Genomic DNA, 14,787 nt, shown 5'->3' with positions numbered 1-14,787 from the left:
AAAACCTCCCACAACCCTCAAAATTAAAAAAGCACTAAGAATTTTATATCATTTAACATACCATTTATATTTTCACACTAGTCAATTTTGTAATCAATTGCAGTTTGAAAAACATCTTTGTTGCTACTGTCTTTTATTGTTTTCGCACAATTTTTTCTATTTATTAAGATACTTAAAACAACGCTAGAATAAGAAATATTGTATCTCCTCTACTTCTCTCTGTATCACCTCCCTTGTTTCTATTTAGCACATCTGATTATATGATAGTAGTATTTAATATAACCTACAGTTCTTTCTGGTTTTTTTCTTTTTATGTTTTGCTAACTTTACTAAAACAGTATCTCTCTTGCCTGATGCTTGCTAAAGATAGACTAATTATTAAAGACAGACTTATGCACAAAGCCTTTAAGAATTCTAACAAGTGCTAGAGCACTGAACTTATTTGCCAAAGACAGGTAGAATAGTATGAGACTAAAAAACTCAAGTTGATATGAGACAAGGCTCATTATAAGGAGTCAACGACATACTCCCCAAATAATGGCAGGATATGTGAAATAACTTCTGCAAGAAAGGGGTAATTTCATGCATATTACTGTGGCATACTTTATATATCTGAAACTTGTTCTACTAGTCACACTTTTTACTGCCGTGGCAGGGGGAAAACCCATTTCTCTAAACACACTTAAGTCTTCTGCTTAATACAGACAAAGACATTTCTATTATTCTAACTCTTTTCCATTTTCCCAATTGCTGTATTTAAGAAGAACTTGATGGAATTTTTGCTAGTGCACCCATAACTCAGCCATTTGTTGTTGACAGGTTCCAGCACTCTCTATTTCCCCAGTTTCTGTCCTTTTCTCTCTCAATCATTTTTCCCCATGTTTCACTTCACATATCACTGTGATCCAGTAAGAATTCTTCCTGCCTCCTCACAGCTCCTATACAACAACACTGATACTTTGTCTCACATCCAACACACCAGGAAAAAAATCATAAGTGAGGAAGTAGGTTCTGTACAATAGAAACTAAAATAATATGGCTGTAAGTTTCAATAGTTAATGATTTCCATAACTTGAACCATCAAAGCCTACTACAACCCAATAATATTTGCAACAAGCAGCAAATGCAATACAGCGTTTGTCAGCTGATTTCAGAAGACAGCTTTGTATCTGCTAGATGTGGTTCAGAGCTGGATATTAAAAAAGAGTGAAAAATAAGAATTGGAATTCAACCTTTGTTTCTCCAAGTACTGTTCTCACACTAGAAGTTTTGTTTACTTTAATGTTTTCAGAGTTTTTGCTTTCTCTTTTGTAAAAGATACTGCTTATCACAGCTTAAAAACAAAAAAAACAAACAACCTGCTCCCCCCGAAAAAAAACCACCACTCCAAACTCGAAAACATGTCAGCTAACCAACATTCTTATTTAAGAAAAATCAGGTGATTATTCAAAGATGTCAAAAGGCTTACTCAAAACTTGTGTTTTAGAAACCTCTGAACTGAGAACTGCAGTTAAGGCGTTTTTAAGCTCAGTTAAAATATGAGAGGGCTAAGAACAAGTGGAAAACTTACTTGTAGGAAAGCAGTAGATATAACTAACATTTTTTTCAATATACAATATTTTTTAAAGGTGGATTTTTTCAGATGTATTCATTAATTGTTTTAAGTCATCAAGATAAATGCTATTTTTATTTTAAGTGCATTATTTCTCTCACTTATCCTCAAAAAATTCAAATGTACTAACTAAATGATCAGTTTATTATTAGTTCCAAAACCTAATCGTCCATGCAATCAGAAATAAGTATCAAAGAATCACAGAATATGCTGAGTTGGAAGGAACCTACAAGGATCATTGAGTCTAACTACTTGCCCTGTACAGGACCATCCCCAAGAATCACACCAGGTGACCAAGAGTCACTAAGTGTTTTCCAAAATGTGTAATTATGTAAAATCATATCACCTGAAAGCAGTAAGTCAATATGTATTTTTCCACTTTTATCATAATCAGTTGTTTAAGGATCACTGAGCATCTGACAAAGATATCTTTTCATTTCCACTCTGTATTGAGTTGTTTGTATACGTGAAATAAATAAATCACAAAATAACAGGCAATTGCCCAAAGAGAGTGCACCTGCTTAGCAAAACGGCATGTGGTCCATGCATACAGGACCCCCTTCCCAATTAATTCAGCAAATAACAAATATTAAAGCAGTAAGTATGGTTTAATAAGCCTTTTAAAAATTATGCTAATTAGACACAAACCAAAAGTGCCAACTGCCCCTTTTGGGCAGTTATCAGCTAAAAGAAATCCACAAATCTGAGCACAGGCTTGGAGGTACACATGTTGCTGAGCTGTTGGCCTAGCTTCTGCATTCACTATCACGTCCATCAACACTACTACGTTACAGGTAAAACATAAGATACTTTTACACTTCCATCCTTTTATTAAAAGGCCTCATATAAGCTAATAGAAAGTATGGAACGAAATCCAGAACTTATGCTCCTATAGTTAAATCACTAATGCAGTATGACTATTTCACCTTGAGTTACAAATGAACACAAAATTCACCATGGCCATTTACATCTCTCTCAAGCCCTTCATTAAACAATCTCCTGCCTCCAAAAATTACTGTAATGAGAAAAAAGGCACTAAAACACTTCAAACCATTTGCACTATAAATATATGAGGGCAATATTATGCAGTACTGCCAACCAGGTGGAAAGAGCTATCTTTCAAAAAGTCAAACCGACTGATAATGGTTATATTCATATATATAAATTTTTAATCTGTATTCATATATTTTTTTTATATATTAATATATAGAGAGTTGGTGTTTTTTTAAATTTGTTGTTGTTGTTGTTGTTTTTATGGCTTTTTTGTTATTTGTTTTTCTTGAGGGGGGCGTTTTGATTTCGTTTTTTGTTTATTTGGGGTTTTTTTTAATAAACAGGCAGAGCCAGTTCACACAAAACCAGTATACCGCTATAGGTAACAATGCACAGGGCAGACATTCAGGTCTCTATCAGTACAAACGCTGACTTAAAACAGAAGCACAAGGGCTTACATATATTTCTGGCAGATATAAACTGCTTTGGGAAGGGTCTGACATGGCAAAGCAGCATTTGCATAGGAGGAAGTTTTGTTACAGCAGATCCAACTGTGTGTTCCTGGCAACTCAAAACCTGCAGCCCAACAGCCTCAACATACATCTGCTCAGCTCATTCCTCTCTTTGTTTGTGATACCTGCTCCTTGACTAACTTTCAGGTCCTGCAAGGGCTGCCTCCACACTTTAAATCTCAGTTAGCCAAATCCTACATCAGCTTCTCCATTCTTTTTTTCCCAGAATTGGTATCAAATTCATGGATCTACAGTTACCTAAATAGTTCCATTTGATAGGATTTTTTTTCACTTCTAGAAAGACATTCCCTAGTCTTCTTCAATATTCCTGAAATCTGTCCTGAGTCATTATAAATATCCATTTGTATAGTCTGGCTCATTGAGCAGTATTAATGCTTTAAAAGGAATTCAACTTGCTATTCCTCTGCTATATACTTATGTATCAACCAGTGGTGAAACTAGAAAGCGTGCTAAAAATCTTAAAATTCAATTCTTTACAGGACCTCAATACTTTCCAGCAGTTTTGAACTGACATCATATCAACCTTTAAATATTAATTTAGTGAATCTACAGCTTACAAACAGGGAAGAAAGAAGCACATCACTTGAGAAAGGTCACACCATATCCATCAGAAGCTCCATACAGCCCCAAATTCTGCACAACAATAACCAAGAGCATGAGTCTAAGGACGACTGAAATCAAGGCACACATACAGGGATACGTCCTCAGAAGCATTCTGTCTGCCTCTAGCTGTTTGCAGTTCAGGGATTTTTTTTGAGCCTGAGATAATGTCTTATTTATAAGATAACCCTCGAAGTACTTTTCCAGTTGTTTTTGAACCTGCAAAAAAATTCAGTTTCCACAACATCCTGTGATAAATTTCTATATTTAATTATAACTCACCATCAAAAAATACCTTTGCTTTGAATTTGCTGCCAGATAGTTTCATTCAATATTCCCTGCTTCTTCCACTAGCAGATAATAATAATAATAATAATATAACAAGAGACAGCAATAATTTCTTAAGACAATAAAAATTTCTTATTTATTGTATTAATCCTTCCATGATTTATTTCACACAGGGCTATGGCATACTGTTCTCATCTGTCTTTGCAGTTGAAGACCTCTATTTTACTCTACTCATACCACCCTTAGCCATGCCTTATATGTAAATTCTTCCATACTGTTGGATGTCTTGCTGGCCTTTGCTGTATCTTTTCAGTACTATTGTTTCCCTGTGGAGCTTCTGAGATCCAAAGTGCAAAAACCTACATGATGTGCCTGTGTCACTGATTTGTATATACCATGATGTATTTTCTGTTTTCTTCTCTATTCTTTTCCCAGTTTCTGTAGTTTACTTGTTTTCAACTGAGGAGGAATAACAATCATCTCAGATGACTTTAAATGTATAGGGACTGTTCACACACACACGCACTGTACTTCACTTAATCTTCATGTGCAGAGAATTTAATCTGTCATTTGTGTGGGTTTTTTTCTGCAACTCTCTGCAGTCATCAGGCTATCCAGAATTAGAGGAGAAATGAGATACACACTTTTAAAAGTGAAGGTAACAATACATCAGATAAATCAAAGAGCTCTAATCACCTAGAGCTGCACCACTGAAATTCACAGAATCACAGAATGGTTGGGGTTGGAAATTCAATCCGAATCTCTGGAGATCACCTAGTGCAACCTCCCTGCTAAACAAGATTCACCTAAAATGGGTTGCACAGGAACTGCTCCAGGCATGTTTTGAATACCTCCAGAGAAGGAGACTCCACACTCTCTCTAGGCAACTGTTCCAATGTTCTGGCATCCTCAAAATAGGTTTTTCTCATATTCAGATGAAACTTCCCGTGTTTCAATTTATGCCTGCTGCCTCTTGTCACTGGATACCACTTGAAAACAGTCTGACCACATCCTCTTGTCACCTGCCCTTCAGATACTTGTATGCTCTGATGAGGTCCCCTCTCAATCATCTCCTTTGCAGGCTAAAATGGCCCAACTCCCTCAACCTTGTCTCATAAGAGATGCTGTCTTGCTGCCCTTCACTGGACCTGTTCAGTAGCTCCATGTCTCTCTTGCCCCGAGGAGCCCAGAAATAGACACAGCACTCCAGGTGAGGGTCATCAGGGCTCAGTAGAGGGGCAGGACCTCCCTCAACCTGCTGCCAATGCTCTTTCTAATGCAGCTCAGGATTCCATTGGCCTTCTTGCCCACTAGAGCACACTGCTGGCTCATGGACAGTTACTGTCCACCAGCACCCCCAGGTCCTTTCATTAGGTTCCTCTCTGCCCAACTCTCAATCCTGTCTAGGGATGCTGGATGGCAGCACAGCACTCTGGAGTATTGGCCTGTCCTCACAGTTGGGTACTCTGTCCCTCCATGCAGATCACTGATCAGTAAGTTCAGGAAGACCCAGTACCGAGCCCTGAGACACAATGCCAGCTGCAGCCCTCTGCAGACCCTGTGGCACTGACCACAACCCTCCAAGCTCTGCCGTCCTGACAGTTCTCAGTCCACCTCTCCATTTACCCATCCAGCCTGCATTTCCTGATCTTAACTCTGAGCATGTTATGGGACACACATTAAAAGCCATGTCGAAGTCAAAGCAGACATGTTTAAATCAAGACTGACAAGAGCTTTTGACAGTAACTGTACTAAGAGATGTGCCTTAAGTCAAACACTGACGTTCACAACTTGCTGTGATGACTGCTCATGTTATTCAGAAGAGTTCACCCAATCACAAAGGGTTTCCTTGGCTTTGTAATCTGTTAATTTTACTGGCTATGCTGGGGTTAGCCTTTCATGTACCTTGCCCACTATCTTTCAAGTCAATAGGGAATTTAAGCTAGGGAAAGAAAAAATAGCAACTTTCCCTTCCTCAAATTTGTCTCAAACATTACTGAAGCTGATTTTTTTTAATTATGCTTGTTATTTCACATGTTTTGCAAGTTAAAAAAATGAAGGAACTATGCTTGATGTTTCTTGGTAGTATTTTATCTCTAACATCTAAAAGCAAATAATGAAATTATAATTTAATTAACAATTACATTAGATATGTTTTTAAAACATCTTGCAAGGAGAGGAGGAAATGGAATAATTTCTAAGTTTAGCTGTGCCCAGCTGTCAGTTCATTTTTAATTCATGCTAGAATTTAGACCATAAATATTCTTTTCCTCTATTGAACAAGTTTGTAAAAATAGGTCTTTAATTCATACTCCCAATTTTGCTTCCCAAACGGTTTCTACGGTTCACTTCCTCAGGTTTGTATACTCACAGCAGCAGTATAAAATGATACTATGTTAAAATACTTTAAAGTAGAAAAAATTGCAAATAGAAACCCCCAAAAGAACAAAAGACTCTTCTATTAATAAATGAACAGACAAAAGAAGCTTCACGTGCACTGATATAAACTATTCTGAAGTACAGGCACTAAACACAAATAATCACTAGTTTTTTTTTGTTGTTGAGTTTGTTTTTTTTAAACAAAAAGATAACATGACCAAATCAAACACTTTAGACACTAAAATGCTTTGTCTCTAGTTAAATGTTACTTTACACAGAGATATTTATAAAGACCAATTTTCTTTGACAAGCTAAACTGCGCTTGTAAGGTAAAGGTATGAGATCTGATGCTTTCAGATCACATTTCTACAAGTTAATTTAGTCATCTCATATTTGTAGGCAATTTTCCTCTAAAAGGCTAGATTATTCTTCCTGAAGATTTTTATTCCTCCTTCTTCCTCTTCCTCCTTTTTTCATAATCAAATACAATTCAGAGAAATAAAGTTATCTCTGGGGCAGAAAGAGTATATATATATATATATACATAAAAGCAAGAGTAAGGGGACAATTAACAAGGCATTATGAAATTAATAATAGAAGAAACATAAAAGAAGGGGAGACAGAACCATGTGGAGATACACAAAAGAAAATTTAAAGCAACAAAGGCTGTAGATTCTTATTTGCATTAGAAAATTTACTTGTTGACAATTCTAACTGTAAATGTACATTAAGATGAGTCAGAAGTAGGCATCTGGATTTAATCCAACTTTACCCAATACACATGCATGTTACCACCCTTACTATTATCAACAGCAATTCTAGTATTTTACTGATTCTGCAAGATCTTTCCCTTCTCACCAGCTGTTCCATTTCATGTTCCTGCCAACTCTTTTGCACCATTCATGTAGTCAAATCAGGCAATGAGATCCATATCTGGTGATGGGCCAAATCCATAATATCACTGAAGTGTCTTTCAAACTTTTTCCTTCAGAAGAGGGGAGGTGACCTTAATTTATTATTGGGGGCAGAAGCAAAATACAAAGCAATTTCAAATTCTGTCATGCCAAATTCTATCTTCTAATGACTTTTGAAACTTTAAGCACATCTATAAAGAAAAAAAGCAACCAACACTAACAATGCTCCACTGTAAGGAAGTCAGGGGAAAAGCACTGTTTTCCATTAGAACCACCTTGGTATATTTTCTTGGGCATTGGTAAGGTTACAGTGAACACTGCAAAGAGAGCATCTTTTCCTAAATAGTACAAATTGTATAGACTTGCTGTCTGGTACTGTTACTCTTACACCCCTAGCACTTTATTTATTTAAAAAATAAAATCTCACTCAGATTGCCTTCTATTACCAGTGAACTGTCAATTCATAAGACATGGCTTTCCAAAACTTCCCTTCTGCCAGCATTTTCCCAGCAGAAGGTTAAACAAGTGTCTTGAATGAAAATGTCACTGCTATAAATATCTGCAATTATGGCCTCTAGCCCTTATGACACAAAAATCAATAGAACTATATCATGATTTTAAATCATTCCCATCTTGAAATAGTTCTTCCACCTTGCCCCCTTTTATTTTGTAGAAAGCTGATACACAATTTTCAGCAGCACATTTTCCGTATATTGAAGCACATGCATATACTCAAAGAAACCCATATTATCACAGATTGTTTCCAGTCAACAGTATAAAAAGAAGTAGAGTATGATCACATACACAATCCAAACTATCTGCAGCATATTCAGAAATACCATGCTTTATAACCTCAGACAATGAGTGTGTACTGTCAAAGGAAGGTCATCTGATTCACATTCCAGTAAAGGTTGAAAATTAGTCAAAATCAAAGAAAATATAATTCTTCCCCATTTGCACCCTATTCTCACCCTGAAACATCACTTTTATTAAAAGAGTTTTTAGTTCACAATTTTGCACATGCAAGGGCTTGGTTTGCAAGAAAGGGCAACAATGGGATACAAAGAATTTCCTTGAGACTGGAAAAGGCGTTTAATACAACTCTTGTTTTAACAACAAGCTTTGGCAAGATTCAATATGCCTTTGACATCCTTCAGAAAAATTACTCAAATCTAGACAAAAAATAAATTGTTTCAGAAAAAAAAAATCTTTTCACTGCTCAGAAGAGCCATCTTCACATACAACACCCAAAAATGCCAAAGATTCCACTTCCATGATGAGCTAAGAGTGAACAATAGGGAAGAGAACATAGACTAGCTGAGGAAACAACAAGTGATTTGGACAAAAATGAGAGGCAAGGGAAGGGTCAAGAGAAAGCTTAGACTAGAAGTTGGATGTAGGAACCAGGAATTCTTGAGCAATAGGATGAGACCAAGGAAACAAAAACCTCAAAATTAATAGGTGTGGCTAAAGCACATTAAAACCAAAAGCATTTTAAAAAGAGCAGGACAAGGAGAGTCCAACCCATCAAGACCAGATTTGAGGAGAAATTTCAGGACCACAGATGGAATAAGAAGAAAGGAGGAACTGTAAATGAGATTAAGGAACAAACAGGCACTCCAAATCCTTTAAAACACTATTTCATATCCTTTCTTTCACTCCAAAGTTGATGCTTAGAAACAGCACTGTTCCTTGCCAATGAATTTCTGAGACTATTGCTAGAATAGGTTTTGCTGTCTCTTCTGAAAGTGGTTTACATGAAGGCTGATCACAACACTTCTCTGGCATATGTATCACCGAATAAGGAAACATTCCTGTCACAGTTATTTTATTTGTTAATAGATATTAGGAATAAATGCACACTTATGAGAAACAGAACAGTAAATGTTGTCTAGTTTCTACAATTAAACCAGTCTGCTACATCTGATAGTCTTATCATCTTTACCATAAACTTCTAGTTTTACAAAACTTTGTAGAATTTGTGTTTCTATTTTGTTTCTTTCTCTAATGTAAGCAGCTGAGAGATTGAAAAAAATATTACAATTAAAACAAACACATCAATCAACATCTTTTAGTATTACCACAGAAGTGATATCTATTAATGTCATTATTGGAAAAAGAACCAGTATTACATCAATAAGCAAAAGAACATCTCTGCTCTAAAATGTCTAATACAGTCTAATTCAGGTGATTCAACAGTGGTCAGAATTTAACAGAATCAAAAGTGTAAAAAGGAAACCAAAAGAAAAAAAAAATAAAATCTTTTAAAAGTAATATGCAGCAATAATGAAAATCAAAATTTTTTTAAAAATTCAAAGTAGGGAATGGAACAAAATAAATAAAAAGCAGTAAAAGTAGGAGAAAGTGAACAAGAATATCATGGTTGTAACACACTGAACTTTGAAAATGAATACTGGAATAAGAAATATACCATCTGAGTACAAGAGTAAGAGTAATTCAGTTTTGGTATGGGGATTTCAGTGGCAGAAATGTCAGAGATGATGTGGCAGAAACACAGATGACCAAGATAAGGCCTAGTCAGGCAGAACAGTTTTAGGGGCATTATAAAAACAAAGGACATTATTAAACTAGAGAAACGGCGATTCAGGTGAATAGACATTTTTATCGAGGTCTCAAGCCCACAAACTGTAGTAGTGGACATGACAACAGCAAGACAGGAATAAGGACAAATTGCTCCATATTTAAACTTACTGATACTTCAACATAATTCAGCAGAATTACCATCAGTATACAGTACCAGCAAAAGATTAAGGACCCAGTGTTAGAGAAGGATATTGGTCAGAAAACCTTTTAAATCCAGAAATCTGGAACTTCACTAATAAATAACTGCAATCAAGATGTGAAAAGAATGGGGAAAAGCTTACCAGACTGATTTTAATGGGAACAAAATTTAACCTTTTTAGTCTGTGAATCTCACTCTATTCAATTATAAATCACAAATCATACTAATTTCTCTGAAATACCGAAACCTTTCAGATTTTTTAATTACTTACATTAATTACTTAATGTAATTATACAGTACTACCACTGATACTTAAAGCCACATAGTTCTAAGATACCAGAATATTAAAATGAAGACATGTTGTCCTACATTTACATTCAAATCATGGAGTCACATTATACTTCCACACTTCAATCACAGTTTTGGTTATATATTAGATAAAACTTAGGAGTGAAAAAGGCACAGATATGAAAGAATACATAATGAACAGAGACTACCTATTACAGGAAAACACATTTATCAAGAAAATGTAATTAATACTTAAAATCTGGCACATCTTATTTTTAGTTCAGAAAAAAAAAAAGAAAAAAAAAGACAGCTTGGCTTGTCTGATTAGAGAAAAAAAAATGAATTTCTGTAATGTTAGGAACAGTTCAGGAAGAAGCACTGAGCAGATGGAGAGCCAGCTTCCACTGATGCCAAGTCCTGTGATTTCAATGCAAATCTTTATTGTGGAAGGTTTTTTTCCTGTTTGTTTGGGAGAAGAAAAGTAGTACAGGAGAGACTGTTTTTTGTTGATTTCAGACACCTACAGGTACATGAGCCAGAAGTATCTCTTAGGTCTGGTAACAAGTCCAAAGTTGCAAACTGCTCTGTTGCAAATAAAACATGTGCAAGTGGAAATGAGACCACTTGGATATGAAGCCTCCACAGATGGGAAATGTTATCTACCAGAGGACCATCAAAAAGGAAATGAAAGTTCTGATGTGCTGAAATGGGGCTAGAAGGAGATGCAGGATAGGAGAGCATGTTATGGAAACTCAGAGAACATTTAGGGAATGAGGCAGTGAAAAACAGAGAAAATGAAGAAAATGCAAGTAAAACACATGCTCATACCTATTTATGTCAGGTACATTATAATATACCTATAATATTTAAGTGACCTGTTACCAATTCTTTGTGCAACAATGTAATCACCTTTCAAGATCAGTAACCTGGCACCTGTAATCTTAAAAGTGGTAAGTGATAAGAAGTAACCAATACTGCTATGTTCAACACAGAGGTCATGTCACTTGGGGAACAGCATGAATACGGAAGTTTTGCATCAGTTTCTTGGTCAATTTCTGGCCAAGAAGTAGCTGAGTTGTCAAGCAAGTACCATTGAAAATGGGACCCTGATATATACAGAAATCCAAATCACCAACGAGTTAGGCATTTATCTAAAGAAAACTAATTTTCAGCTGTTGTCTATAATTTTTTAATTTAAAGGATTCTTTTTTAGTACTTGAACAATGCCCTGCTATTGCCATTCTTCTTGCTTGAGCAGAATTACCATTAAAAAAAGAAAATTTATTTACTCTTCACTCACCTTTTTTTAAAAAAAAAAAAAAAAACAAACTTGTCTCTACTTGAGACAGAAAAGATGAAGGAAAACCTACTTTTAATGCAAGCCTTGCTCCACGAGTTTATCTGTTCCGATTTTCCAAGATGGCCAAAGGTCTTTTGTTTACTTCTAATTCTCAAGCATGTGCTGACCATGCCAATGACAAAAATGCAGCAATGTATTGCAATAGACACATCAAAATTAAACACAGACCCAAAAGAAGAAGGTTAAAAAAAACACATCAAGTGTTTAGGGAAGGTACTGTAACATTTACCTCATAATTCTTATACCTATTGTTCACTACTATTATGCTCCAGTGACTTCTTTTGATTTTTATTCTACATTTTTTATTGTATTCAACTGCTAGTACCTACAGAAATTATATGTATTATTATTATAAATTATACGTACTCTTACAATATCAAACCATTTTCCCAGTTTTAAGCAGCACAGCATTTCTCCATCTTAACCTTTAATGCACCTGAATTATTCAGCCATGGCCTAAAAAACCAAATGGAAAAAATTCATGTGTCCAAATGATATTTTTCATCTTGATAATCATAATCTTGCAATCTGAGTATTGTTATCGAGGCATGTATTTTGTCAGTTTTTGGCTGGTGTACTGCTAATGCCTACCATATTCAAAGAAATCAAGTGGCTGGATACATTTTGATCAGCTCTGTAATGATATTTTAAAAATATATTTTTAAAGAATTTAATCACAGCCAAAAAGCTGATGAACAGCTTAAGTCTACTATAAGTCCCTCAACCCTCATATGTCAAAAAATGAGGGCAGCTCTTCAAATATGGCAAGATTCTGCTTGCAAAGTAAGGTTATCCTATCACTTCCACTTCTCTTGTTCTTTATGCTTCAACAGCATTTTTACTATATTGATTCAAGACCTGTTCTCTGAAGGTTTCACGATGCACTTGTATTTTTTATCAGCTAGACAAAAGCAACATGGAAAAGTTTGCTATATTCAAGAAAATTAAAAAGAAATAAATTATAAAATGCTAGAAAAAAAACTTAAGCTGAATCCAGGACACCTATTTTACACAGAAATATAATATGCCCTAACAAAGAAGCTCTGTAGGCCAGTGACATCAGCTGGTATCAAAGCCACCTAGCAGTTCTTATGACTATTTTCAGCTGCCTTTTTAACTATTCAGTATGAAATTTTCATGGTCTATCGTCTGCTTCAGGTGGTTTTTCCTTATCCTCCCCTTACCACCACCTTGTAAAGGAATCCAGAAAATTACTTGAACATTTCTCTGTGTGAAAGCACTTGAGAAACCATAACCATTTTCCTGCCCTGAATCAGTAACTTGAAGTCAGACTGCATAATGATTTTGTATGGAAGAGGTACACTCTGTGCATTTTGTGAAAAATCTAACCTAACTTAGCCAAGCTACAAACTTCTAGAAATCAGAGTTTGTATCCAATTTTTACAAGATCTTCTGAAGCTTAACAACCAATCATGGCATCTACCTCCTCAGTGGTCTTCTGCATGCCATCCCAATGTGTAAGGCAACTGAATTAAGTTTCCTCTAACCTTCAGTTTTGAGTGAGACCCAGATCTTCCACTGTAGGAGAAGTCTGCATTTAACAGGCTTTAGGTAGAACACTGAGCAAGCACGAAGAGTCACCTTGCATATTTCTGCAGCCTCACCTATGGTGATATCCCCCACACAGTTGAAAACAACAGTCTGTCACTTTATACTGCTGGGTAACTTGCGTAGGATTTAGGGTATACTGACAGAGAGTCTGAACAGAAGATGGAAAAACCAGTTTATAATGGAGACCAGAACTGGAAGCTTGAAAGAATAAACTGGAATTGACTAGACAAGGAAAGAAACTAAGAGGAACATAACAAGATGTGGTAGTGAATTAAACCAAATGAGCATTGCCAAGCAGGACGATTAAGACTTGGGGATCACCAGGACTGGAAAGAATGAGGGACAAATATTGTGCCTCTGGCAGAATTTGAAAGAATTGGATTTTAATAAATATATATGGAAGAGAGCTGGCTAACAACAAAAGACTGAAAAAAGATCCACCAACAGGAATCAGAAATCACAGAAATACAAGAAGAAAAAAACAACAGAAGGAAGGAAGAGTGAGAAGAATTATTAGGCAGGCAAGGGCTGACAGCAGAGAAACAACACACAGTCAAGAGACAGTCTGGGGCTAGTCAGGCCTAAATACTGGATTGAAAAGACAGAACCCGTGCCACACTAGGGATTGGCATGAGGCAGAGAAAGCTGGAACTATAAGCAAAAACTAAAATCCCAGTGTTTGTCTCCAGAAGCTATTGAAACATAAAATACCCCAAAGACTTTACATTCTCTGCAAGTGTCTGCAAACTCCTTTCACCTCCTCAGATTTCCACTTTCCACCTTCCGCTGCTAATGATAAAAATTTAGTGTAATATTGCATAACTTTGTTCCTTTCTTAATCCAAGCAACAGTAGTATTAGATTTAAAAGCTCTAATCCTAATTATCAACATGACATCCATATCACATAATATCTCATTTTGCTATTTTTAGGTTGATTTAAGTAAAGAATTACACATAAATGCACTTTTACATTATATTAAACAAATAAGTACCAAGGACTTTTAATTCCTTGGACATCCTGGGAAACTCCTGGGAGAGGAATTAACTTTGTCACTAGCATTAATTCTGTCTTCATTACATTATCCCAAATGATTCTTTCTATGCTATCTAATTCAATTAACAGCATATTTTCTGGGATAAGCCAAGTTTTATCTTGAAGGATGACACTCTCTTTAAGAACCTGCATTCAATATTATGGAACCTAACCATTACATAGGAGATCAGGTTTTTAATCTGAGCTTTTGCCAAAGAATTCTAAACTGGCTGTATTAATTACATAATTGTGTATTAATAGCAAATCACAAGATTTTAAGACTTTTTAAAGGTTTTGTATAAATGAAAAATTGGAAATTTAACTCCATTCCCTCTCCTGTACTCCCTAACTGCTTGTTGCAATTAAATTGGATTTATTTTTCATCTTCAGAATGCTGAACAGTAATATACTAACAGCAGCAATTATCAAATAAAGCAGATGTGTGAGCTTCTCAGACCACTACAAATAAAT

General features: G+C 35.6%; 2 protein-coding genes across 4 annotated transcripts in view; one reads left to right on the top strand and one right to left on the bottom strand.

The window, feature by feature from the left end:
- CHRM5 (cholinergic receptor muscarinic 5) overlaps positions 1-14,787 on the top strand; it is a 47,628-nt gene that overhangs the window by 1,515 nt on the left and 31,326 nt on the right. The window lies entirely within an intron of this gene.
- Positions 1-14,787, bottom strand: part of AVEN (apoptosis and caspase activation inhibitor) — an 82,400-nt gene that overhangs the window by 48,201 nt on the left and 19,412 nt on the right. The window lies entirely within an intron of this gene.

The sequence above is a fragment of the Sturnus vulgaris genome, chromosome 6, assembly GCF_052056855.1.
Source record: "Sturnus vulgaris isolate bStuVul1 chromosome 6, bStuVul1.hap1, whole genome shotgun sequence".
Taxonomy (NCBI): domain Eukaryota; kingdom Metazoa; phylum Chordata; class Aves; order Passeriformes; family Sturnidae; genus Sturnus; species Sturnus vulgaris.
The sequence above is the reverse complement of the archived record's forward strand: the minus strand, read 5'-3'. Positions and strand labels throughout refer to the sequence as shown.